Source organism: Vipera ursinii (assembly GCF_947247035.1).
Source record: "Vipera ursinii genome assembly, chromosome: 1".
NCBI lineage: Eukaryota > Metazoa > Chordata > Lepidosauria > Squamata > Viperidae > Vipera > Vipera ursinii.
Window position 1 is genome coordinate 110,122,399 of NC_139512.1, and position 24,202 is coordinate 110,146,600.

Below are 24,202 nucleotides of genomic sequence, written 5' to 3' on the forward strand. Positions count from 1 at the left end.
ATATGCTGAGCGGCAAGGCATTTTTTTTTCTTACAGCTGATTTTGCTGCCAAAGCTAGCTCTTTGGTGTAGGGCTCCCCAGATTCGAGCAGGAGCAATTAAGAATGACCCAAGATGACTCTCAGATGATTGTGGACCTGTATGGGAAGAGGACCTTGATGGATGCAATTCCTGGTAGGAGTGGCTGGAGAATTGGGTCTCCATCTTTTCCTTTTGGCTGCTTGCTATTCTTAGGCATGCCTCAGTTTTAACTATATGTTCTCAAAGTTTTAATTACACTTTTTCTTTTATCTTGATTCTCATTTTTAAAAGGTAATTGACTGGTCAAATGTCGATCTATTTAAACCCTTTGCTGAATTCTAATATAATTTTTTTTTATCTTTTCACTGCTTTATTTTGTTGTTGTGAAGCACTTTCACTTTCTTTGTATGGAAGTTGATGGTGATTTCCTGGGTAGCGAAAGTGATCTAATTTTATTTACATTTTCAGCAGATTTTTAACACAGAAATTCCACATTTTATTAATTTTTACAAGCCCTGGTCACTGTTTTTTAATTTCTGATGGAATCTTCCCTCCCCCCCCCAACCCATTTTTATTGTGGGAAACACTATCTTAACACTTAAAGGTAAAAATCCCTAGTAGCTCCTGTTTGAGTTTGGGGAGCATGCTGCCAAAGAGGCAGCTTTGGTGGCAATGTCAGGTATTTGTCAGCAGAGGAGAAAAATCACCCTGTTACTCAGCACGCCATCCTGATAGGACTCAAATTAATTTATTATAAATTAAATTAAATATATTTATTTTGCTGATTTTCTGCAACATTGAAAATAATAAGTTAGTGATGAAAGTTTTAGACAAAATGAATTTTGGGGATAAATTTTTGCAACCAATCAGGGCATTATATCAAAAACAAACAGCCCGAATAATAGTTAACAATAGTTTGACAGAAGTATGTAATATTGAGAAGGGCACAAGGCAAGGGTGTCCGTTATCGCCCTTGTTATTTGTGTTAACGTTGGAGATATTATTGGTAAAAATACGAAATTCGGAAAGAATTAAGGGTATACAGATCAGAGATCAGGATTATAGATTGAGAGCGTTCGCAGACGATCTGGTTGTTACAGTGACCCAGCCGGAGAGCTCTGTTGTGGACCTGATGGAGATAATAATGCAATATGGGAAGGTTTCTGGATTTAAAGTTAATGTACAGAAAACTAAAATTTTGGCTAAAAACATGACAGCATCGCAAAAGGCCCTTTTAGAAGGGTTAACTGGATTTGAGATTGTCAAAAGGGTTAAATATTTGGGGGTGTTTTTGTCGCCCTCTAATACAAAATTATATAAAAATAACTATGAAAAATTATGGGGAAAAATCCAAAAAGAAATGGAGAGTTGGGAAAAACTGCAATTGTCTTTGTTGGGGCGAATTGCAGCAGTAAAAATGAATGTCCTGCCTAAATTTTTATTTTTATTTCAAATGATACCGGTTCTTAAGAAAGATTCTAATTTGGAGGAATGGCAGAGAGGTATCAACAAATTTGTTTGGGCAGGGAAAAGGCCACGAGTTAAACTTAAGATTATGCAGGATACTCGTGAAAGAGGTGGTCTTAAAATGCCTAATCTTAAATTATATTATGAAGCTGCTGCGTTAGCAGGTATAAGTGATTGGATTAATTTGACACAAGAGAGATTATTAAATCTTGAGGGCCACGACTTGCTGTTTGGCTGGCATGCATATTTGTTGTATGATAAGAAGGTAGATAATGTGTTTAGAGTGCATATTTTAAGACAGGCATTGCTGAGAGTTTGGAAGAAGTATAGACATAAGTTAGATTGTAAGATACCATTGTGGGCAATTCCAAAACACGCAATAGAAAATATACATGCTGGTTTCAAACATGATGTGACTACGTACAAGGAGATCCTAAGCTTGGAAAGAAATGATTGGTGTTTGAAGCCATATAGTCTCTTGCGAGACGAGAGGATTGTTCAAAATTGGTTTCAATATACTCAGCTACGGGCCAGGTGGAAAGAAGATCAGAAAAATGGTTTTACAATGACTGATGAAAATCTGATAAAGCAAATTAGAAATCAGGGACCAGCACATATTAAACGGATATATCTTGCGTTGATAGATTGATTCAGAAAAAAGAACTTGTTAAGGATTGTATGATAAAATGGGCCCAAAACATCCAGGAAGTTATCACAATGGACACGTGGGAAAAGATTTGGGTGAGGAACGTAAAATTTACACAAGCTCAAAACTTAAGAGAGAACTTTTATAAAATGTTTTATAGATGGCATTTAGATCCTAAAAAGCTTGCAAGTATGTATCCGAACTATCAGCCAAAATGCTGGAGATGTGGTGATGAAGATGCAACATATTTTCATGTATGGTGGACTTGTAAAAAGATCAAGGTTTTTTGGATAAAAATTTGGTGGAATATGCAGAAGATTTTTAAGCAAAGGATAAAGTTTTGTCCGCAACTCTTCTTGTTGGGAATAATCACGGATGCTACGGTTGTAGACACTAAGTTGATGTTAAATTTAATTACGGCAGCAAGACTTTTGATAGGTCAGTATTGGAAGAAAGAGGAACTGCCGACCATAGAAGAGTGGACTTTAAAGGTCTCCGACCTGGCAGAGATGGCGAAGATTTCGGCTTATTTGAAAGATCACTCGCAAGAACGTTATATTATGGAATGGAGAAAATGGATTGAGTTTATCCAGAACAAGTATAGGGTTAAGAAGTTTTATGTAGCATTTGAATAAGTCTTCTTTCTTTTTTTCTTTTTCTATTTTAGTTTCTCTATATATATTTAATATTACTAAGGTTTGTCCTATCCTATATAAGCTAGAGAGTAATGGATTTTAGAGTTTATGGTTGTTAGTATATGGTTGTTTATGATTGTTTTTTTTATATATACCTTGTATTTAGCTCTGGGAAGTCGGGGGGGAGGGGGGGAGGGGGGAGAGGTAGGGGGGGAGGGAGAAGGGAGGGGGAGGGGGACTGTTAAAGATAAACTGTATGTTAAAACTTTTCAATAAAAAAATAAAAAATAATAAGTTAGAATTCAGAAGGTAATCTTTCCACAATATGGAATGACAAATCAGTATTAAGCACCAATTCTTTTTGACCAATTAGAACCACAAATAAAGAAACCAGAGGATAGTGTACGATGGAATTGCACGCTATGATAGTCAGACATATCAGGAAATAGAAATGTAATTCAGAAAAAAGAAGAGCACAGGACAAAAATGTTGACCACATCTATACCCCTTGCCAGACAATTTTCTCTCTAGCTTGTATTTCAGTAGTAAAACTGAGATCAGCTAAAAGAAGGACACTTGGATAAGCAGTTCTAAATTCCAGTCATATATGTTTTTCATTTTTACTTGCACCAACTCACCCACCAATGATCTTTTAGTTGGCAGTGCAGTTGTTGTGATTCAGCGTCAGCCTGTGGTTCCGGCAGCTGGGTCTGATGATTCTGAAGAGGAGGAGGGGTTTGGAGAGCCTTTGGTGTCAGAGGGAGGTTCTGATGCATTGCAGGACTCTCAACCTGGCCCCTCCTGTCTTGTTCCTCATCAGACTCAGCTGTGTGAGCACGAGGTAGTGAAAGAAGACGATCCACAGCTGGCTCTGTTCAGGGATGCTAGGAGCAGGAGGCAATCTAGCAGAGCAGAACAGAGGAAGGCAATGAGGCAACTCGGGAGAAGGCAATGAGAAGCCACGCCTTGGGACTGCTGATAAAAGGGGAAGGTGTGGGAGGTGCTGGTTGCTGAAGGCAACCGTTTGAAGATCTTCTGCTAGAGTCCTGGTCTGTTAATTCCTGTTTAACTCTTGTCTGAACTTTTGGTTTAACTCTTGTTTGAATTTTTGGTTTAACTTTTGTTTGAACTTTTCATTTAATTCTTGTTTGAACTTTTGATTTCTTTGCCAATAAATTTGGTTGGGTTTTTTCCAGCCTGTTGACTATAAAAAGGGGTTGTCCCTGACATTCAAACAGGGCCGGTCGTAGGCTGGAACAGAACAGCAGTGCTTAACTGGTTGTGAAAAAAATGTAATAGGAATTTGATCTAATTAGTTCTTGGATGGGAGACCAACAGAAAATCCCAAGGCTACAGAATGAATGGGGGAGTTGAAGAAATAGCTCATAATAATGTGGCAGCAAATAAGTTTAATGCTGTTGCTGAGAAAACTACATGGTCACACCTGTGAAGTAACCAGGACTCAAAGGCAGCACAAAGGAGCTTTTATGGGTACACACACTGGCTAGATTAAGTTTTAAAAACTCACAATATTCTGATTACAATTTATATAATCTCTTTCCAACTTAGCACCTTCCATGTGTACTAGACTAGATGTTCCATCGGACCTATGTAGCCTAACTAGGAATGATAGAAGCATTTAGAGGACAACTGACTGGACAAATCTGATTTACATTATAGGTCTATAAAACGGTTTTGCTCCCTTATAGATTTCCTGAAAGTTTGCCTATCTGAATCTTATCAGAGTTGCACAGAGATCCTACTTTAGCGTTACCTGTTTGCTACTAATATCAGTAGGATATGTTCAGAAAATCCAAATGGGGAACATACATTTTCAGGAAGAAAAAAAAAGCAATTCTTTTCTCCAGCTGCTGGAGATTGCTCAGAGAAATTTTCTAATCATGAGCCTGGCATTGAAAGAAAGCCAATGTTCAACTCTTAAAATGGAAAGTTCAGGTGAAAAGCTATTAACTATTTACCTTAACATACTTTGAATAGTATATTCCCCATCTGTACCAAATTGTTCGTCCCAAGCATTTATTAGGCTTGAAAATCCTGAAACAGCATTCCCCCAGCTACTGCTTGTAAAAGAATAAAACCATTCTACAGCTTAAAGAAAGAAGCAATTGCACTTTATTGTTGGAATGATGAAATGCCTACAGTATTCTCTTGTCAAATAATAAAGTGGCATCTAAATTTAACAATAACAAAATTGGGAGGGAACCTTGAAGGTGTTCTAGTCCAGAGGTCCCCAACCTTTTGGGCACCAGGGACCGGTTCCATGGAGAGAGGTTTTTCCACAGACTGGAGGGTGCGTGGTTTTATGTGTTGCCTGCATCTCATGGATGGGGCTTTGCTAGTTTGTGCAGAGCAGTTGCTGACATGCCACGGACCGGTACTGGTCTATGGACAAGGGGTTTGGGACCCCTGTTCTAGTCCAACCCCTGGCTCAGGCAGGAAACCCAACAGCATTTCAGACAAATGGCTGTCTGATGTCTTCTTAAAAATCTCCACAACTTCTGTTAATGCTATTCACAAATAGCATTAACAGTTGCAACAGCTTAAACTACTATCATCAGCCTAGACTGCACTGAAGACAAGTAGCTCTTCTCTACGCATTCTTATAATCTGAGTTGGAGACCTTAGGATCAATAGAATATTTAGCTTAAGCTTTAACATACACACACAAACATACACACTGCCCCCAGAAGCTATGAGAGCACTCATCTTTTTTTTTTTGCAGTTTTACCATTAGTATTAATTAGCATTGCATATGAGACCTACAGCACATAAGAAAATAATCTATTTTGAATTTAAAGGACTTTGGAAGGGTTAGGTGGGGATTTAGTTCAGTCCTAAAACAGGCAGCAGAGATGACCTCTTTGGAATTGCTACCACAAAAAGAACACCAAGTTTATTCTTTCAGTTGTTCGTTTAGGGAGCAACAACAGCATGGATGCTCTTTCTTTTTCCAGGCTATTGTGATAGAGAAGAGATTCGAGCTGCTTTGAATTTATTAAATTATTCAATTAAATTGATTAGGTTACGCATTGGGCCATTTAATAATATTCACATGAGTCAGTTCTGAGATATATCTTCTGAGGATATATTCCTACATCTGTTTGTTCCATTACTTATAAGTTGAACCCCTGTCAGAGGCTTATTTTATACTATCATTGGATCTGGCTGATTTTAACAACTACTGGATAGTGTTGACGTGCTTGAGGGAGCTACATTGACAGCTCTGCTCCGACATCCTGGGTGCTACCAGAAGGTGCTACTCTACTTGAAAGACTTCTATTTGATTGTTAGGAATTATATTGTGGGACATTCACGTACACCTCTCTTTCAGAGGAATTCAAGATTGGATTTCTCTACAACTTCTGCATGACTGACCTCTAAGAAACAGTTTGTCAAAGAAAAAAATGAAACTTAACATGGATAAGATGGAAAATGATTTACTCGAGGAAGTATGCTGGTTCAAAAAAATATAGTCTCTTATTGGTGACTACCTCTTCCATGAGTAAAAGGTTCCAAAATACTTTTGGAAATGCTGTTATCAGCCAAATAAGTTGACAGATAAACTGGAGGATATTTTAGTAGTGAGCTGTCCAAGGATATGAAGAGTGCATACAGTATTCCATTTGCTCCTTGTTCAGTAGCTTCACAAAAAATGTACGCAGTTTAAAATAGAGATATGAGAAGTTGAAAAGCTACTAGAGAGATAGGTTACCTTAAAAAACTGCTACACTTCTCAGTGTTGACTTAATTTTCCAAAACTTCTACAGGAGTACTGCGACATTGCTATTTTTAGATTTTACAGGGCATAATTAAGATAAACAACATTTGTTTTGTTTTAACTTGGAATTCATCTGCCAGATAATGGAAGCGCAAGTCATTTTTTTTCTTTTCTTGACTTAGATAAAAACAACTCAAAATTTGTACTAATCTACACAAGCCATACTGTAAAAAGTAGAAAATTAAAGAAATTTTTGAAACCCACAATTTTTATACTTCTCTCTTAAAATTTTAACTCAATTAAATATAAAGCCAGTATGAGATTTCCCCAATTAATATTAATACATTTTGATTGCCCTTTGCTAATGTGCAGTAATACAATTTATTGTTGATGTTATTTGGTTCTACTTAAATGGCCTGAATGCCCGAAGTGTAAGATATTTTGTTCCTTACTTAACATTGTGTCATTTCTAAACTGCTGTTATATGTATTAATTAATTTTTTCTTCCATTCAATCATGTCCAATTTTCAGGGGCTGCCTGGACAAGTCCTGCAGTTTTCTTGGCAAGCTTTTTCATTAGTAGTTTACCATTGCTTCCTACAATATGTAGTAGCATGTTATGACTACAAGGAGAAAATTCCTCCTCAGTTGGACTAAGCATATATTTGCCTGAACCAAAATACAACCTTCTTTTCTACAAGCCCAATCACGTACAGTATATAATATAAAAGCATAACTGGTTTAGCTTCCAAGATTAAATAAAGAACATAGCCAGCTTCCATTCAAACTCTGAGACAAATCCCTGTGGACGCTATCCAATGTACTATAGCGGGATTAAGGTGTTTAATTTGAACCAAGAAACCAAGAGTCAAGTCCCTGAGATTGTACTGCTCACTGGATGTCTTTAGCCCCTTCACTTTCTTCCAACACAGAACTGTTGAAGTGGGGTGGCTTTCATAGATCAGAGGTCCCCAACCTTTTGGGCACCAGGACCAGTTCTGTGGAGAGAGTTTTTTCCGCGGACCGGAGGGGGCGTGGTTTTGTGTGCTGCCTGCATCCCACAGATGGGCCTTTCCTTGTTTGTGTGGACCGGTCGCTGGCATACCGCGACCCGGTACTGGTCCACGGACCGGAGGATGGGGAGCCCTGCCATAGATGATGTCTAGAGTTTGAGCATTCTAAACAACTTTCTAATCTTTTGATATCTGAAAGTCCACATCTCTGTGAGTTAAGGCCCAATAGTTTCTTGGAGAAAATATGGTGGTGTGCTGAACGTATTTGTTTTCTAAACTGTTTTGGATTGTTTTAAAAATTATATAAGTTTCTGAGCTTTTCTTTTCTCCAAATAGCTAGGATTGCCTCTTCTAGCTATTATGGTCAGATGTGGCTTTGGAGACCACAGAAGAGATTCATGGGCTGCAACTGTCCTTGGGCCTCAAGTTAGCCCCAGTTGCCCTAGAAGAAAAGTGAAATATAAAAAGAAATCTGGGTCACTGGATTCCTGTCGGAAACCAGTGTGCCTTCTTTGTGTGCCTTCAAGTCAGTGTTGATTCTTGGCAACTGCACGAGTCCCTGACATTTTCTTGTCAAGGTTTTGTGGAAGTGGCTTGCCATTGCCTGCTTCCAAGCACCGACTGGCCCAAGCCATCCACCTGACTTTATACCTAAGGTGGAACTCATAGTCTCCCGCTTTCTAGCCTACTCCCTTATCCACTATACCAAACTGACTCTGGATAGCCATGATTGTGCTGGAGTAGGAGGTGTGTGTGCTACTGCGCTTATTTTAATAGTTATTTAGTCTGATATATCTTATTTTGTAATTGTTTTAATTTATTTTTATATTCTGTAAGCCACCCAGCGTCAGCTGGAGAGGGTAGCTGTATTAAATCTAATAAATAAGTGAAATGAGCATGTTGTTCTCGTTCAAAATTTTATGTTGCCAAAAAATACTGAATATAAATATTTCATACAGTTGTGCTAATATTTTTTTTAAAAAAATTGCCATATTATTCCAGCAGTTCAGAAACTATCAGCACAATTTACCTGGACTGAATATTGAAGCCTTCCATTCCTAGTGTAGTATATTAAGGTGCTGGCCTAGAAACCAGGAGACTGTGAGCTCTAGTCCTGCCTTAGGGCATGGTGGGTGACCTTGAGCCAAACATTTTCTTTCTTAGCCTAACACACACCTCATTGTATTGTTGTTGGAGAAAATGGAAGGAAGAAGTAGTATTAGGTATTTTGCCATCTTGAGTTATTTATAAAAAATAATAAAGGTGGATAAATAGTCTAAAAAATAGCTTTGTAGCAGATCATTAGTTCCAAGACCAATGTTCCATTTGAATCCTGATACCTAAGAGTGAGAAGAAAACTGTATCACTGGATCTAAAGTGATAGATTACTCTGGTAATTAAATCCAATTTCCTGAGGGTAGGGGGAAATCTTACCACACAATCAATGCAATTCAAACTACAGTGCAGTTCAACTGATGATATTCTCCTTATTTGCTTAAAAGAAAGTATGAAAGCATAGTAGCCCTAAAAAACTTCACAGGTTTCAACATTTTCACTTCGTTTGATAAGAAAAAATGCCTTAAATAAAATAATCTTTATTGTCACTTTTTTCTGTGAACACACTGGCACACATTAAAAAAAATGAAATGCTGATGCCCACTCTCAAAATGTATATACGTATACACACACACACACACACACACACACACACACACACAGAGAGAGAGAGAGAGAGAGAGAGAGAGAGAGAGAGAGAGAGAGAGAGAGAGAGAGAGAGAGAGAGAATCACAGACCATTTTGAATGCATAGCAGAAAAAAGACTCCTGAGAGTTAACAAGGTTGATCCTATATCAAGGATCACAGGAAAAGTCGCTAACAGAGTAAGATGCTATTTTATTCAGCTCATGCCTAATTGGCCAGGGACGAAGGTAAGCTGAATAAAATGTTATTTTAAAGTAGTTCTGTGTTGAAACAGTGGATTACTACCTCTCTTTCTCTTCATATTATTATCAGAATACAAATTAGGTTTTATTAATGTCTTCACCTCATTTTGATTAGGACAGAGTGTGATATGGAAGAATAGAACAATAGAGGTAGGTACAATATACCACTCAGACAGGCAACCGATCCGGGTCACACATAGCCAGCAGATGAGACAGATCAATCAAAATAGAGACAGCACCATTCCCAATGATCAATTAATTGATACTTCCCAGGAAGCATCTGTATTCCTCCATTCGCCAATCAATACTCTTGAATTCAAATTGTATACAGACTACAAATATAAGGCAATCCCCATTTCTGAACCCATGCAATCAGGAACTGAGTTGCAGAATAAAACATCTGTAAAAAACCTGAAACCTAGAGTATAAGTAAAGTAAGACTGTATAACCAACTTGGGCTATTTCACACTATTCCAAGAAATCCATAGTGCTTACTTTTTTCACTCATCTTAAATAATCTTACCAGAAATATGGATGGAAAGCACTATATTGATATATATGCAATGTCAAAACTGATGCAGTAAGGTTATAAAATCAAGTAAAACTTATTGTTTTACAGTATGCTTCTGAACATTTATGACATATTCAATTTTCTCAGGGGCTCAATGTAGTACATACTTGGAGAAAACAGCTCAGATTAAAAGGGTCAGAAGGATCCAGCTTCTTGACCGTTATTATATAAAGCCGGGGGAATAACAGTTTGGCCAAAATATTGGGACTGGAAGTTGGATTTAATCAACCATCCTCCCACCTTTTCCTTTACAATTAAGTACACAAAAAAATACAATCTTCTTAAAAAGAAATTCCAATTATGAAACATGGGGAAAATATGCAACTTACAGTCTGGAAACCAAGAAACTTTCCTGATCAGTTTAAGCTAGATGTCACTCCCACCATGTTCTGTTTTACTAATCAAATAAAATTAGCCCCTTTCAAACTAGAAGGCAATTGTTTGTAATGTACTAGAACTATCTGAATGCCCATCCCAGCTGCACCCAAGATGTTACTCTTAAATTAATCATCAAGATACATTTTTCAGTTGAAGAGAGCTAACTCTCTACTTCAGAGGACTAGGGAAAGTAAAGTAAATTGCTTTTCTCTTTTGCTTTCCTCCGGAACTACTTTAGAATTTATTGAAATATTTAGAATTTACTGAAATATTTAGAATTTATTGAAATATTTCCAAAACAATCACCTAGCTTATATCTGTAACTCAATGACATTAATTAGTATTTCTAAGTTGGATAATTCTAACTGCTGCCAACTTTAAAGAACTTCTGTTTCTAAATTAATAACAGTAATAAGGCTTGCTGACTTTGCCAACTGCTATATACCTCAAGACAGATCTAGAACCATCTTCCTCCACTCTGGGAGCCAGCTAACTTACTGTGTCCACGGACAAATATCCTGTGGGCCTTGTTTAGGGTGACATAATCCTCCTGGGAATTTGCAGAGTATCTGATGGACAAAACTGCTCAGACTCATTCCAAGCTGGTCCCTAGCTTTAATACAATTCTGTAGAATTTGCCTTATTATTTGGGAAAGGTTTGATCCTGTTGGATCTGAGGAAGTGGAGAGGGTCCTAGGGTCTGTGAGCTCAGCTTCCTTGAAGTTTTTGAGAAAACTTTTTTTTTGCATTTCTTCTTAAGGAGAAACTGACCAAATGGTTCATCAGCTTAGATTTCCAACTCCCAATGCAAGATCCACAATATAGCTTAGATATTCATATAGGGAACAATCATTAATTCATTTCCATAAATGCGTTTTTAAAGTAAATGTAGAATTAAATCTAAGAGAGGTTTCAACACACTACAAAAGCTTCTCCATCACAATTGTTTTTATCTTAATAACTTCTGTAGACATTAAGATGCTAAGAGCATTCAACAAACACCATCAGCCAATCAGTCCAACCGAACATACAAGGAGCATTATCAGCTAGTCAGTGTAACCACTTTTTAACAGAAGTGTTTTTGTACTGTTGGCCAGTTCAGGGCTTTTCAATCTTTTCACCCATTGTATCACTTTTAGGATATGGCAACATCCGGGTACCACCAGTCGCCTAAGCAAGGTGTCAGAAATTTGATGACCAAAAAAAAAAAAAAAGGAAAAATGTGATGAAGTACAGATAGTCCTTGACTTACAACAGTTGGCTTAGTGACTGTTTGAAGTTATAATGGCACTGAAAAAAGTGCCCCCCAAGCCACAGCCGAGCAAGATACCTGCCTGCCCGGTGGCGCTCTTCCTCCTATCGGAGGTTTTCATTGTTGTGAGTATTTCTGTTGAGGATTGGCAGCGGGGGTGGGGTGGGGGTTTGGTTTTTATTCCCCCCGTCTGCTGGGTGGTTGCAGAAGGTTTTGGTCACTTCACATGACCCTGGGACACTGTGACCGTCATAAATATGAATCAGTTGCCAAGCATCTGAATGTAAACCACAAGACCCTGCAGATGCTGCAACATTCCAGCCGATCGGCGCTTCTTCTGTGCTCAGCGGAAGCGCCAGGATCAGCGCTGAGCTCCAGCTGGAGCCTGGCACTGATCCTGGCACTTCCACTGAGCCCTGACAGCCCTGCAGCTCCAGTCATCCCTCACTCAGGCTTGTGTGGTGCTGTCATTCCCCTCTCCCGCTACCACTTTTCTAGGATGGTCGCGTACCACCTGCCAGGTGCCAATGTACCACAGGTGGCACCCGTACCACTGGTTGAAAAGCCTTGGGCTAGTCGGTGTAACCACTGACTGGCCAATAGTGCAAAAACACTACTCTAATCAGGATCATGATGCGTACCAGAACAACAAAATCCACTCAACCTCACTTTCACCAAAGTAAAATAAAGTGAACTATGTTTCCCTGTTTTTACTCATATTGCTTTGTTAAAAAAGCAAAGATAACAATAACAAAATGTGAACCATTACCATGAAAAAATCCATTCCAGCTGCAGAGCTGTTTTGAAGACCCTACAGCCAGATGGAGTGAAGCAAGACTTCTCTCCAATGGAAAAACAACACACACATCCACCTGCAAGAAAACTACAGTTTATAGGGTTGCAAAAGGAAAAAAAACCGGTGAAGGAAAAAAGAAAGATTGCTCTGAAACATTTATGATGTGATGAAAACACTGAAATTTGGAGCTTGTTTTGAAAGGGTACAAAAAGCCTCTGTGAAAGTACTATCAGAATACGATCTTTTTTTTAAAAAAAAATAATCTTTACATCTGTAGCATAAAAGTGAAATCAGTAATATACTCTGGTACAGTTGCTGCCCCAGATGTTCTATTTGGCTAATTGGGACTAAATGAGGAGCCTGTAATTACAGGGTGTTTTCCTTTTCCTAGGAGATGGTATTTGATGCTACAGGAATCCACAGAACTGCCTTCACTCCTTCTCTTTCTCTGTTTATTTCTCTTCCATCTGCAGCTTCCATTTTGTAGTCCCATGGAGCCATAAGGAATTTCAATTCTTAATATCAGGAAGAAACAGAGTAGTGGGACAGCACCTTAGCAGACAATTGCTCTATTGCAGGGGTGTCAAACTCAATTTCATTGAGGGCCGCATCAGCATTGCGGTTGCCCTCAGGGGGCCGGGTGGGTGTGGCCAGGGTGGGCGTGGCCTACTGGGTGGGCGTGGCTAGAGTGCGTATGGCCTGCTGGGTGGGCGTGGCCAGCTCTACATCGTTCACATCAGGGGTGCCTATGGGGGCCTGGGCAGGAGTGGGACAGATCTGAGGGTCTCTGGCAGAAGGAGGGTCTCTGGGCCAGGGCCAAGGCAGTGGGGGCCGTTCCCTCACTGTTTCCAGGATGGCTTCGCGGGCCACATGAAACCACTTCGCGGGCCGGATCTGGCCCCCGGGTCTTGTGTTTGACATGTCTGCTCTATTGCTATTTACCATCAATTAATTCAATTTCCGCATCAATCCTATGGAAGTACGTTAAGCTTATGTCTGGCTTAAGGTCACCCAATGAAGCTCACACTGGAGCAGGGCTCTGAAACCAGGTTTCGCCATCTGACCTTCTTACCACTATCAACCTTAGATTCTCTCATTCACTACCTCCTGAACCTCTTTTCCATCTAATTTTGGTGCTCATAATCCTCTATATACTTGAAGACCTATATGGTCCTCCAAGCATCTGATGCAGTGGGACTTTTCTCCAAAAACATTTCTTTTAAGATATTGCAAGAATATTTGCTAATTTGAGATATTTATCTGTTGTAATATGTTCCTCTCATGAAATATGAAAAAGTTAAGAACTTTGTTAATTCAGAACAGAAAACAGGTTTTTAAAAATTAGGCCTCCGTGCATGTACTGTAGTCCAAATATATGAACCACAAGTGCAGAACGCATGGTAATCAAAATGCTATTTGTGAACCCATCTCTAAATTTCCTATCACTACAGAGATTTGGGCTGCCGTAGCTTCCCTTCACTTGTCCTATGTCCTATCAACTATCAACTCCCACCCTTTGACTGCCATGCTGTATGTCACAGTATACTTTTCCCATTTCACATATAATTATTTCCTCTGAACTACAAATATAAGAACAGGACTCACTTATTAGAAACAAAGTATTTTTAGAAATGTCTGAGTTAAAAATGCACACTGTGAAGTTCATATTAAGCTCTAAAAATTATTCGGGCTCATGGAAAAAAAGCTTGATCGTGCAAACAAAGTTTGCAACTTTTCTTTCCTACTGAATGGCAAAATTGTAAGTTAGCAACTTTCAAACTCCTCCATTTCTGACCCTGCAGAATCCAAAAGCAGCAGTACTTCTTCAAGCTATTTTCAGTCACAATATTGCAAACCCCAGGAAACTGACCTACTGTTTTTTTCTGCCATAAGTTGCACAGTGGTGCAGGCTGTAAGATGCTTAAGGTGCAAAGGTCTTTAGCACAAGCAGTGCAGTAAGTTTTAAAGGCTCCATGTGTCAGTTTGGTGTAGCAGTTAAGGCAGTGGCGTAGCGTGGGGGGTGCAGGGGGGGCCGGCCGCACTGGGCGCAACATCTGGGGGGGCGCGCTCGCACTGAGCTGCTCGGTAGCCACCGAGGCTCTGTGTCATTTCTGTCCGCGCCGCGGGCTGCGAAGAGGCAGGGCGGGGCCAGGCCGCCGACATACACGCCGCCCAGTGACAGGCGGAGCACGCGGGCCCAACCAGGAGAGGCCCCCTGCTGCAGAGGCCCTCCCCCTCTCCCGGCCCCCGCCCCCTCCCGTGTCTCCTTCATCCGCTCCGGGAGAGCGAGCCAGAAAGGGTAGTGGACGGACGGACGGGCGTGCGGGATGGTGGCAGCAGGGTGACTTTGGATTCCAGTTCCGCGAAGGAAGAAACTGGAGTCCCTTCTTTCTCAACGCACCGGACTGCTCCAGAATAAGAGCCTTCCTTAAAAGTCGCCCGGTTCGGCTCTGTGATAGCCGGCGATGGAAAATATCTGGTCCAAACCCAAAACCCGAAGTGAACAAGTGCACGCGGTCTCACGCCTGCGCTTCCTGCTTGGAGAGCGCCGCGGGACTCTGCGCGGACTACCTGTGGCGAGAAATCAGTGAAAAAGGCTCGTCAGGGACCGAGAAGGAGTTCTAGATGCAAAGCTCCACAAAGGGGGTGGGAAAGAGTCCGAAACGTGGGTTCGTTGCTGAACGCAGTGCTCAGGGAGCCCCAAGGGCTGCACAGAGTTGGCTTGGCTCCGCTCTCGAGCTGCTCTTACTTGCAAAGCGAAATGAGTCCGGCAGGTGAGATGGGCGGCCACATAAACTGAATAAAATAAATAGAAGCGGCCAACTCTCCGCCCAGGCTCAGGCCAACCGCAAGCGCCCCGCAGGCGCCCTGGCAGGTTTGGCCGAGCGAAGACGGACCTGCTGGCCGGCCGGCCTAGCTTCGTGCGCATGCGTGGCTTTATTTAGCGGGGCTCACGTGCGAGCTTGAATGCAGCGGCTCTTGCAGGTCGGAGCCCCGCCCAGCCGCCCTCGAGAGGGACCCAGAAGCATCCCGCATGCGCGCGACTCTTCTTGGAAAGTCTACGCCGCTGCGGGGCGCATCTTTTCAGCAGTGCCGTGACGTCACCGCCCGCCCGCCCCTCTATTTCCGCTTCCGGTTGCCTTGCCCCACCCCGGGTGCTGACAACCCATGCTACGCCACTGAGTTAAGGCATCAGACTAGAAACCAAGAAGCCATGTGTTCTAGTCCCACAGATACAAACTCAGCTGGGTGACCTTCTCAGCCTTAGGAAGGAAGCAATGTCAAACTACTTGCAAAAAATCTTACCCAAAAAACTGCAGGGACTAGTCCAGGCAGTCACTGGAAATCAGAAAGTGACTTAAAGGCAAAAGCATCAGCTCAAGCTTTTAAAGCAACTTTATTATTCCAGAATATTTTTTTAATTTCTATAATGGAAACAGTACTACAAAAATATATAGGCACTTTATAATAGAAAGAATTAAGTTTTGCTAGGTTTTTGGTTTGAAGCACAAGTATTTCCTGTAAAGCAACCACAAAATAGTAAAAAGAGATACTTGCACTTAAAAGTATAAAGATATAGATCAGAAACAAGCGTTGAGAGAAAGATGCATGTGGTGACTGCATGAATGGACTCTGTAATCGCTTCTTCATTCATTATGCTAATTTTGAACAGAGAGTTAATCTGATCCACTATTTACAATATTAGTTTAGAATCTAAATATGCTGCCCACAAATTAGGTATTCCCCGACCTGGGGACTTCTAACCAGGTTTGCCTTCCTTAACTTTCTCATGTAAGCCAGCCGGTACCTTGCTGAGCTAACCAGCTCTCTCTCAAGCTACTTTATGGGGAACTGTGAAAATGAGCAGGCAGCTAGTGCCCCACTACTATCTTAGTTCTTTATCTCCATACGTCTATACTTAAGAAGCAAAAAGTAAAACTTACAAAAAATCTAGGCAGGCCATTATGCAAGATAATGCCCGGGAAATACCAAAAGTAGCATTAAGGAAGTTACTAGAAAGAACAGAGAAATCTCAGAAGGCAGAAGCTCTCTTCAATGGGAACCTATTCGCCCATCAGCTCTACGGAAAATACTACATCATTATTGTCACTTGTTTCTTCTGAAGAAGGCGCCACCAATTCACTTGTGAAATTATGCATTTTTGCTTGCCTAGTTGTCAGAAACCTCACCGCATCACCAGGGGCGTAGCGTGGGTTGTCAGCACCCGGGGCAAGGCAAGTAATTTGCACACACCCCCTCCACAGTGGGCGGCGACCCGGCGGCTCGGATCAGAGCGCGCCCCCCAGATGTTGCGCCCGGTGCGGCCAGCCCCCCCTGCACCCCCACGCTACGCCACTGCGCATCACAGAGATACACAAGGATGACATAAATTTCAGATCAAAATGTCTCTGGTAGAATGGAGATATGTGATTTTCCATCATCTGATTTATATCCTTCTGGAACATAGCAATTCCTCCTCCATTTTTAAAAAAAGAATCTGGAAGGTGTAGCACTTCAACCAATGAGAAAACTGAAGGCCAATTTAAATGTAACTGATCAGAGATACTGGTGTCTTTTTCAATCCCCCACTGATGAGGAAGGGGGATTGAAACCAGAGCTTCAGAGCCACCAACTTTGGTATTACATGTTAACTACACTACATGTTAGTATGTCAGAATGAGAAGAGGTCTGGCAAATAAGCACTTTTCTGTAGCTACTATTCAACCAAGGGATGAAGATGTTTAAAGGTTTTGGAAATAATACCTAAATAGAAAATATTTGCATTTTCTTTTTGAGATATTGCTTTGCTCAGTAAAATAATGTTTTCTGAAGCAACATAAAAATAAAATTCTGAACATAGCATCAAAAAAATTCTAAGGGGAAAACTTTTTTATTATTTTAAGTAATTGATACTAAATTATTTCCATCTTGCTTACAAATTGTTGCCAGGAGTGTAGATTTTTAATTCAAGATGGGACATATGTGGAAAGTAATTTTAAACCAGATTTAATGGAAGTAGTTTTTGTTGTTGTTAGCTGCGAAGTCGTGTCCGACCCATCGCGACCCTATGGACAATGTTCCTCCAGGTCTTCCTGTCCTCTACCATCTTCTGGAGTCCATTTAAGCTCACGCCTACTGCTTCAGTGACTCCATCCAGCCACCTCATTCTCTGTCGTCCCCTTCTTCTATTGCCCTCGATCTTTCCCAGCATTAGGCTTTTCTCCAGTGAGTCTTTCCTTCTCATTAGGTGGCCAAAGTATTTGAGTTTTAGCTTCAGGATCTGGCCTTCTAAAGAGCAGTCGGGATTGATCTCCTCTAGGACTGACCGGTTTGATCGCTTTGCAGTCCAAGGGACTCGCAGGAGTCTTCTCCAGCACCATAGTTCAAAGGCCTCAATTCTTTGGCGCTCAGCCTTTCTTATGGTCCAACTTTCACTGCCATACATTGCAACTGGGAAGACCATAGCCTTGACTATACGCACTTTTGTTGACAGGGTGATGTCTCTGCTTTTTAGTGTGCTGTCTAGATTTGCCATGGCTTTCCTCCCCAGGAGCAAGCGTCTTTTAATTTCTTGGCTACAGTCCCCATCTGCAGTGATCTTGGAGCCCAGGAAAATAAAATCTGTCACTACCTCCATTTCTTCCCCATCTATTTGCCAGGAATTGAGAGGGCCAGATGCCATGATCTTGGTTTTCTTAATGTTAAGTTTCAACCCAAGTTTTGCACTCTCCTTCTTCACCCGCAACAAGAGGCTCTTTAGTTCTTCTTCACTTTCTGCCATTAGAGTGGTATCATCTGCATATCTTAGGTTGTTGATGTTTCTTCCGGCAATCTTAATTCCAACTTTTGATTCATCTAGCCCTGCCTTTCTCATGATGTGCTCTGCATATAAGTTAAATAGGCAGGGCGACAGTATACAGCCTTGCCGGACTCCTTTCCCAATTTTGAACCAATCAGTGGTTCCATGTCCAGTTCTCACTGTTGCTTCTTGACCCGCATATAGGTTTCTCAAGAGACAAATAAGATGGTCTGGTACTCCCATCTCTTTAAGAACTTGCCACAGTTTGTTATGATCCACACAATCAAAGGCTTTAGCATAGTCAATGAAGCAGAAGTAGATGTTTTTCTGGAATTCCCTAGCTTTCTCCATGATCCAGCGTATGTTGGCAATTTGATCTCTAGTTCCTCTGCCTCTTCGAAATCCTGCCTGTACTTCTGGTAGTTCTCGATCCACATACTGCTGAAGTCTAGCTTGTAGGATTTTAAGCATGACTTTACTAGCATGAGAAATGAGTGCAATGGTGCGATAGTTTGAACATTCTTTGGCACTGCCTTTCTTTGGAATTGGAATGTAAACTGATACTATAAAAGATACTATAAAAACCTCTATTTCTCTTTCAGCTCATCATTCATATTAACCAGCATAAAAATTCTTGTAATAATGGTGAATGGAACAACCACTGGAGCAGAGAAGCCATTCTTGCAGCCAAGTGAATCATGCTGCAGTAATGTGGATGGAAAAAATCCCAGGCTTAGCATCTAAGGACATGCAGCCTTTTATGGTATTTTTAGAGTAAAAGCTGATCGAGTAAGTTTAGCCCTCAGCTGATTACTGTACCAATGTAAACAAAGAATTATAAAAATGGGTACACTGGAGGTTTTCTTTTGGTCTCTAAAAGTTAGAAATAATTTGGGAAGATTTCCAACCAGAGGGAGAGGCTTGCTTCTTTCTAGATAACATTTTTTCTTCACTTACATAGACCTAGAATTGGGGCACAATTTTGATTAGTATGTTAGATTTATACCCAACTTTTTCTCCTTCCTCCAATTTTTTTTCTATGAAGCAAGTCACAGCCAAAGGCTCACAATGAAGAATAATCTTGGCTAAAGCTGGACACAGCTCCAACATCTTACCTATCAAAGCCCCTAATATGGTATCTCTGCTGTAAACTGAAACATAAGCGGACGTAGAACATATGTAAATTATCAGCAGTCTCCAATGTTTTGTGCAGGAAAAAATGTTTGTCAACTTCCAGAGATATATCATGAAAAATCAGTTTTAGGATACACCAGAATACCCAAATCCTGCTGAGAACATTTTCCTGCTGGTGGAGGCTTATCCTTAACATCAGAATAGGATATTTGGATCATGGCTGGTTCTGTTGTAAACATTTCATGGAACCACAGCTCATAACCAAGTGCAAGAATGGTGAGTCAACGCAGTTGCCTTCAACACAGGAGAACATAAGTGCACATTCTATGAAGAGTGCTTTGTTTTCCCAAAACTTCCAATTTTTCTTTTCTTTTTAAAATAACTTTTATAAGCCGCCCTGAGTCTTCGGAGAAGGGCGGGATATAAATGGGATTAAAAAAAATAAAATAAAGCCAAAATGATACAAGATTAAAGAAAAGAAAAAGAAACAAAAGTGTGACTAGTACAACAGAAAAAGAAAAGAAATATAAAGACAACTTATGATCTTTACAGCAATTACAAACAAACTTATTTTCTGTTCTCTATCATTTAAGTTACATCATAATTCCCATATTCAACCCTTTTTTTAACAGAAAATCCAGAATCACTAGTTAATTTTTTTTCCATTTTCTGCAAAAAGTCCATAAGAAGTTTCCAGTCTTAAGAGTACTTGTTGTCTTATTCCTGACCATACATGTCAATTTTGCCATTTCCGCAAATTCCATTATCTTCACAATCCTCTTTTGTGGGTATTTCAGTATTTTTCCATCTTTGTGCTTATAATTTGTTGCAGTTGCCATATACAAATCCACAAGTCTTTTCTAATTGCTTATCCATAAGTCCCAGTAAAAAAAGTTCTGGTTTCATCTGAATATTAATCTTTAAAATTCTTTGAATCATTATGTGTATTTGTATCCAATATTTTGCTTTTACGCAAGACCACCATGCATGGTAAAATAACCCTTCATATTTTCCACATTTCCAACATTGATTAGAAGTACCTTTATAAATATTCAGTGCCCTCTGGGCAGAAAAATAGGAAAGAAATCACATAAATGAGTATAAAACTGTTTTAAACAAAAGAACTGAAATTATTTCAGGTCGCTGGGGGCACTGAGTCTGGATGATGGCAAGGGAAATATAGCCATGCATTTTTGCACGCATGGACATCATTTGGAGGTCCAACAGCATATTATCTAAATACAGTACAATTCCAAACTACAAAATAAATGTGCTGTATAAAAAACCTAAAACTTTGACAACAGAATAATAATGCATTATTGAGACTCTCAGCATTTATCTAGTAGCCTGATGTTGAAGGCTTTCAAAGAATGTTGCTTTGGACAACAGACTATGTTGATATCCAGAGGCAATGTCTTTCTATAATTATGGGATGGTGGAAGAGTTACTGACAATCAACACAGAGGCAGTAATAGGCACTGAATAAAGATAACTGATGAATTATGAATTCATTACTGGAATTTCAGAGGATAAATTTGTTCTATTTTTTACCAAATACAACTGATGTAGTTTAATTTGAATTTTTGCAACCAGTTCTTCACAGTCAAATCACTATCACCTTTATGTCAAATGTTCCCAATGATAACTGTGGAAATTTCTTTATCTATTATTTCTTTATTAAAAGCACAAACAAAAGACAGCATGAATTAACTATAATTATGGCTATAAATATTTTAAGTGTAAATATCAAACCTGACTTGGTAGGATGAATACAGAACCGTTTACTGTCTTGAGTTTCTCTCTCTCTCTCTCTCTCTCTCTCTCTCTCTCTCTCTCTCTCTCTCTCTGTGTGTGTGTGTAAATAAATAAAAAGGTAAAGGTTCCCCCGCACATGCGTGCTAGTCGTTTCCGACTCTAGGGGCCGGTGCTCATGTCCATTCCAAAGCCGAAGAGCCAGCGCTTGTCCGAGGATGTCTATATATATATATAAAATCTAAACAGGTAGTCCTTGACTTACAACAATTCATTTAGTGACCATTCAAAATTACAATGGCACTGAAAAAAGTGACTTATGCCAGTTTTCACACTCGCAACCAAGCATCCCCATGTCACATGATCAAAATTCAGCCACTGAGCAACTGGCATGTATACATAACAACTGTCTTACTTAGCAACTGAAATTTTGGGCTCAGTTGTGGTCATACGTTGAGGACTACTTGTATACTTATATTGTTACTATATAGCATTTCCATTACCTTTTCTACTTGCAATTTAAATGTATTGAGGAAATAAAATCAGAGGATCAACTGAATTTGGGGTTGACCATTCTTCCTCTAATATTATTTACTTATATATTTTAATTAACTCCTAACAATACATAGATATGCTACCTTAGCAGATACGTAATGACCCTTAGCTGATTTTTTTCAGGAAGCAGTTCACAAAGTCCAAGAGATCTCTCTGAAGTGATCATAAAGACCCTGCAAGGCCAATGGTATCAGCAAACACAAAATAAAGATGACTCAGTTACAGATGACAGTTGTACAATATTAATTGTTTCCAACAGTTTTGAATCTTCAACTTTGCCTTCAATACATGGGTAAAGACTCAGAAGCTGCTGAATACTAGCAGGCAAGTTAATTTAAGACAATTTTTGACATATATGTTGTATTATCTGATTCATGGAGGCAGGGTAAGAAAAGAGGCATGGTATAATCAACAGTTTCAGAGCTGGAAACTAGATATTAGGCTGTCTTAAATCAAAAACAAAGAGAAAAAGTAATCTGAAGAACCTTATTTTGGATGGGCTAAAATGAAGAAGCATAGGTCTACATTGTGCACATGTCTCCACAATCTGCTTCTTTAAAATAGTGTAAACAGCACTGCAAAATAATTTTAGCAAAACATCTTGTTGCTCTAAGAGACTACTGACTATCTGCATAAACCCTAAGCCTTAGTGTTGCAGCCAATTTACAGATGCCAAATTTATGCACTCGGACAAAGCTAATGGTGGAGCAGTGGGCTAATGCCTCCTTAAGTAACACCAGCTGCCTGCAATTAGTGCAGGTTCGCATCCCACCAGGCTCAAGGTTGACTCAGCCTTCCATCCTTCCGAGGTAGGTAAAATGAGGACCCAGATTGTTGGGGGCAATAAGCTGACTTTGTAATAATGCCGCTTGGGGTGTGTGTGAAAGCCCTAACAAGCAGGCATATACATAGAATGAAGGCTACTGCTAAGCTTGTAAGCCGCCCTGAGTCTTCGGAGAAGGGCGGGATACAAATGGAATTTTTTTTAAAAAAAATAAAAAAATAATGGCCTGTAGGCATTTCCTTCAGTTTTCAATTACAGTATTGATACATATAAACCTAAACTCCATTTTAGAAATAAGATAAACTTAGCCAAAGGTTAATCATCCTGACTTGTCCCAATAAACCATTGGGATCACAAATTAAGGCAAATGGGTGATTAGTTAGAAATGGAAACAGAAAGTTCTAAACCTGGGGTGTCCCATCTTGGCAACTGCTGGCTGGGAAATTCTGGGAATTGAAGACCACAAATCTTAAAGTTGGCAAGGTTGGACATCCCTGTTCTAAACTATCCATCATGGTTTCTCCAACACAAGAAAACGGAGAGGCATGAGCACAAAAGCCCAAGTACGGAGTATTATGATTTAGTGTCAAGTATGAATCAGGCAAACAACGGCATAAACAACCTTATTTGTAAAAGGTAACTTTCCTTTGAGATGGATAATATTTTAGAGGCCATCTCCCTGTCTTTATAGTCTTCCATAACTGAAAAAAACAGTAGCAGGACGGGAAAGAACGTACACAACCCCACCGCTGTAGAGAAACACAGACAGAGAAGCTCTGTTTCTGGCCTTACTATTTACAGCCATGCTTACTGTTAACCAAGGACCTCTCTAGTTTCCTGTGGGAACTTAGCCCTGTGTTATACTGGCTGGATTTTCCACGATGTCATCACTTGGCCTAATAGTCAATACCATAAAAAGCTAATTACAGCCTGTACAAGCAGATAATTTAGTGATTCAGAAACCCAGACAACTACTATGGCAAGAGAGCTTTATGATGATTACCCAAATTAAACATATTAAGAGTTCTATTTATCAAAAAAGTATAATTCTGTCTATAAAATGACTGAATTATCTATTATCTTCTCAATCTTTCCATTTTCAAAGCAGATATAAGCAAAGTTCTGAAATTAGATACTAATTTGGTAATTTGCCTATCAGTATAGCTAGCAGCTGATTAAATAGGGCAAGTATTCTAACACAGAAACTATGCATATCCCAAACTCAGTAATGTAACAAAAATCACTCCACAATAACTCTCATATTTCACTACCACTGGTCATGCTGACTAAGATTAATATGAGGGGATGTCCAAAAAGGCCTGAGAGAACCTACCTCGACTCAAAATCAAGAATGGCAAGTTAAGACCCCGTTAAGAAGCACATCTTATCAGACTGCAAATAACCTCAGTGCTGATGTTTTGTTCCTCCTTCTCTTGGCAGATTCCCAAAATATTTCACATATTGCAGGTAAGACATGTGTTTGTGATAAATCAGATACCCATGCATGCTCACCAGTCTCGACTATTAACATGGCGCATATAAGAAAGTCAGCCTCTATGCAATTACAGTAAACCAATTTTCATATTAAATCCTTTGTTTGTTTGATGTTGCCTCATGTACAGTCTTAGGTTCCTCTGTTTAATGGAACACTTCACTCCTCGCATTTCAATATATGTATAGGGTGAAAAGTAAAAAAATCAGGAAGGAATATTAGAAT

The 24,202-nt window shown here is 39.9% G+C and overlaps 2 protein-coding genes across 2 annotated transcripts in view; one reads left to right on the top strand and one right to left on the bottom strand.

Annotated features, from left to right (window-relative positions):
• Positions 1-18,935, top strand: part of HRAS (HRas proto-oncogene, GTPase) — a 136,259-nt gene extending 117,324 nt beyond the window's left edge. The window contains exon 6 of the mRNA XM_083373960.1: positions 18,863-18,935. The gene's annotated coding sequence lies outside the window, so the exon portion shown is untranslated. The remainder of the gene's footprint in view (positions 1-18,862) is intronic.
• LOC310632473 (uncharacterized protein) overlaps positions 1-24,202 on the bottom strand; it is a 98,589-nt gene that overhangs the window by 38,868 nt on the left and 35,519 nt on the right. The gene's annotated exons all lie outside the window — the stretch shown is intronic.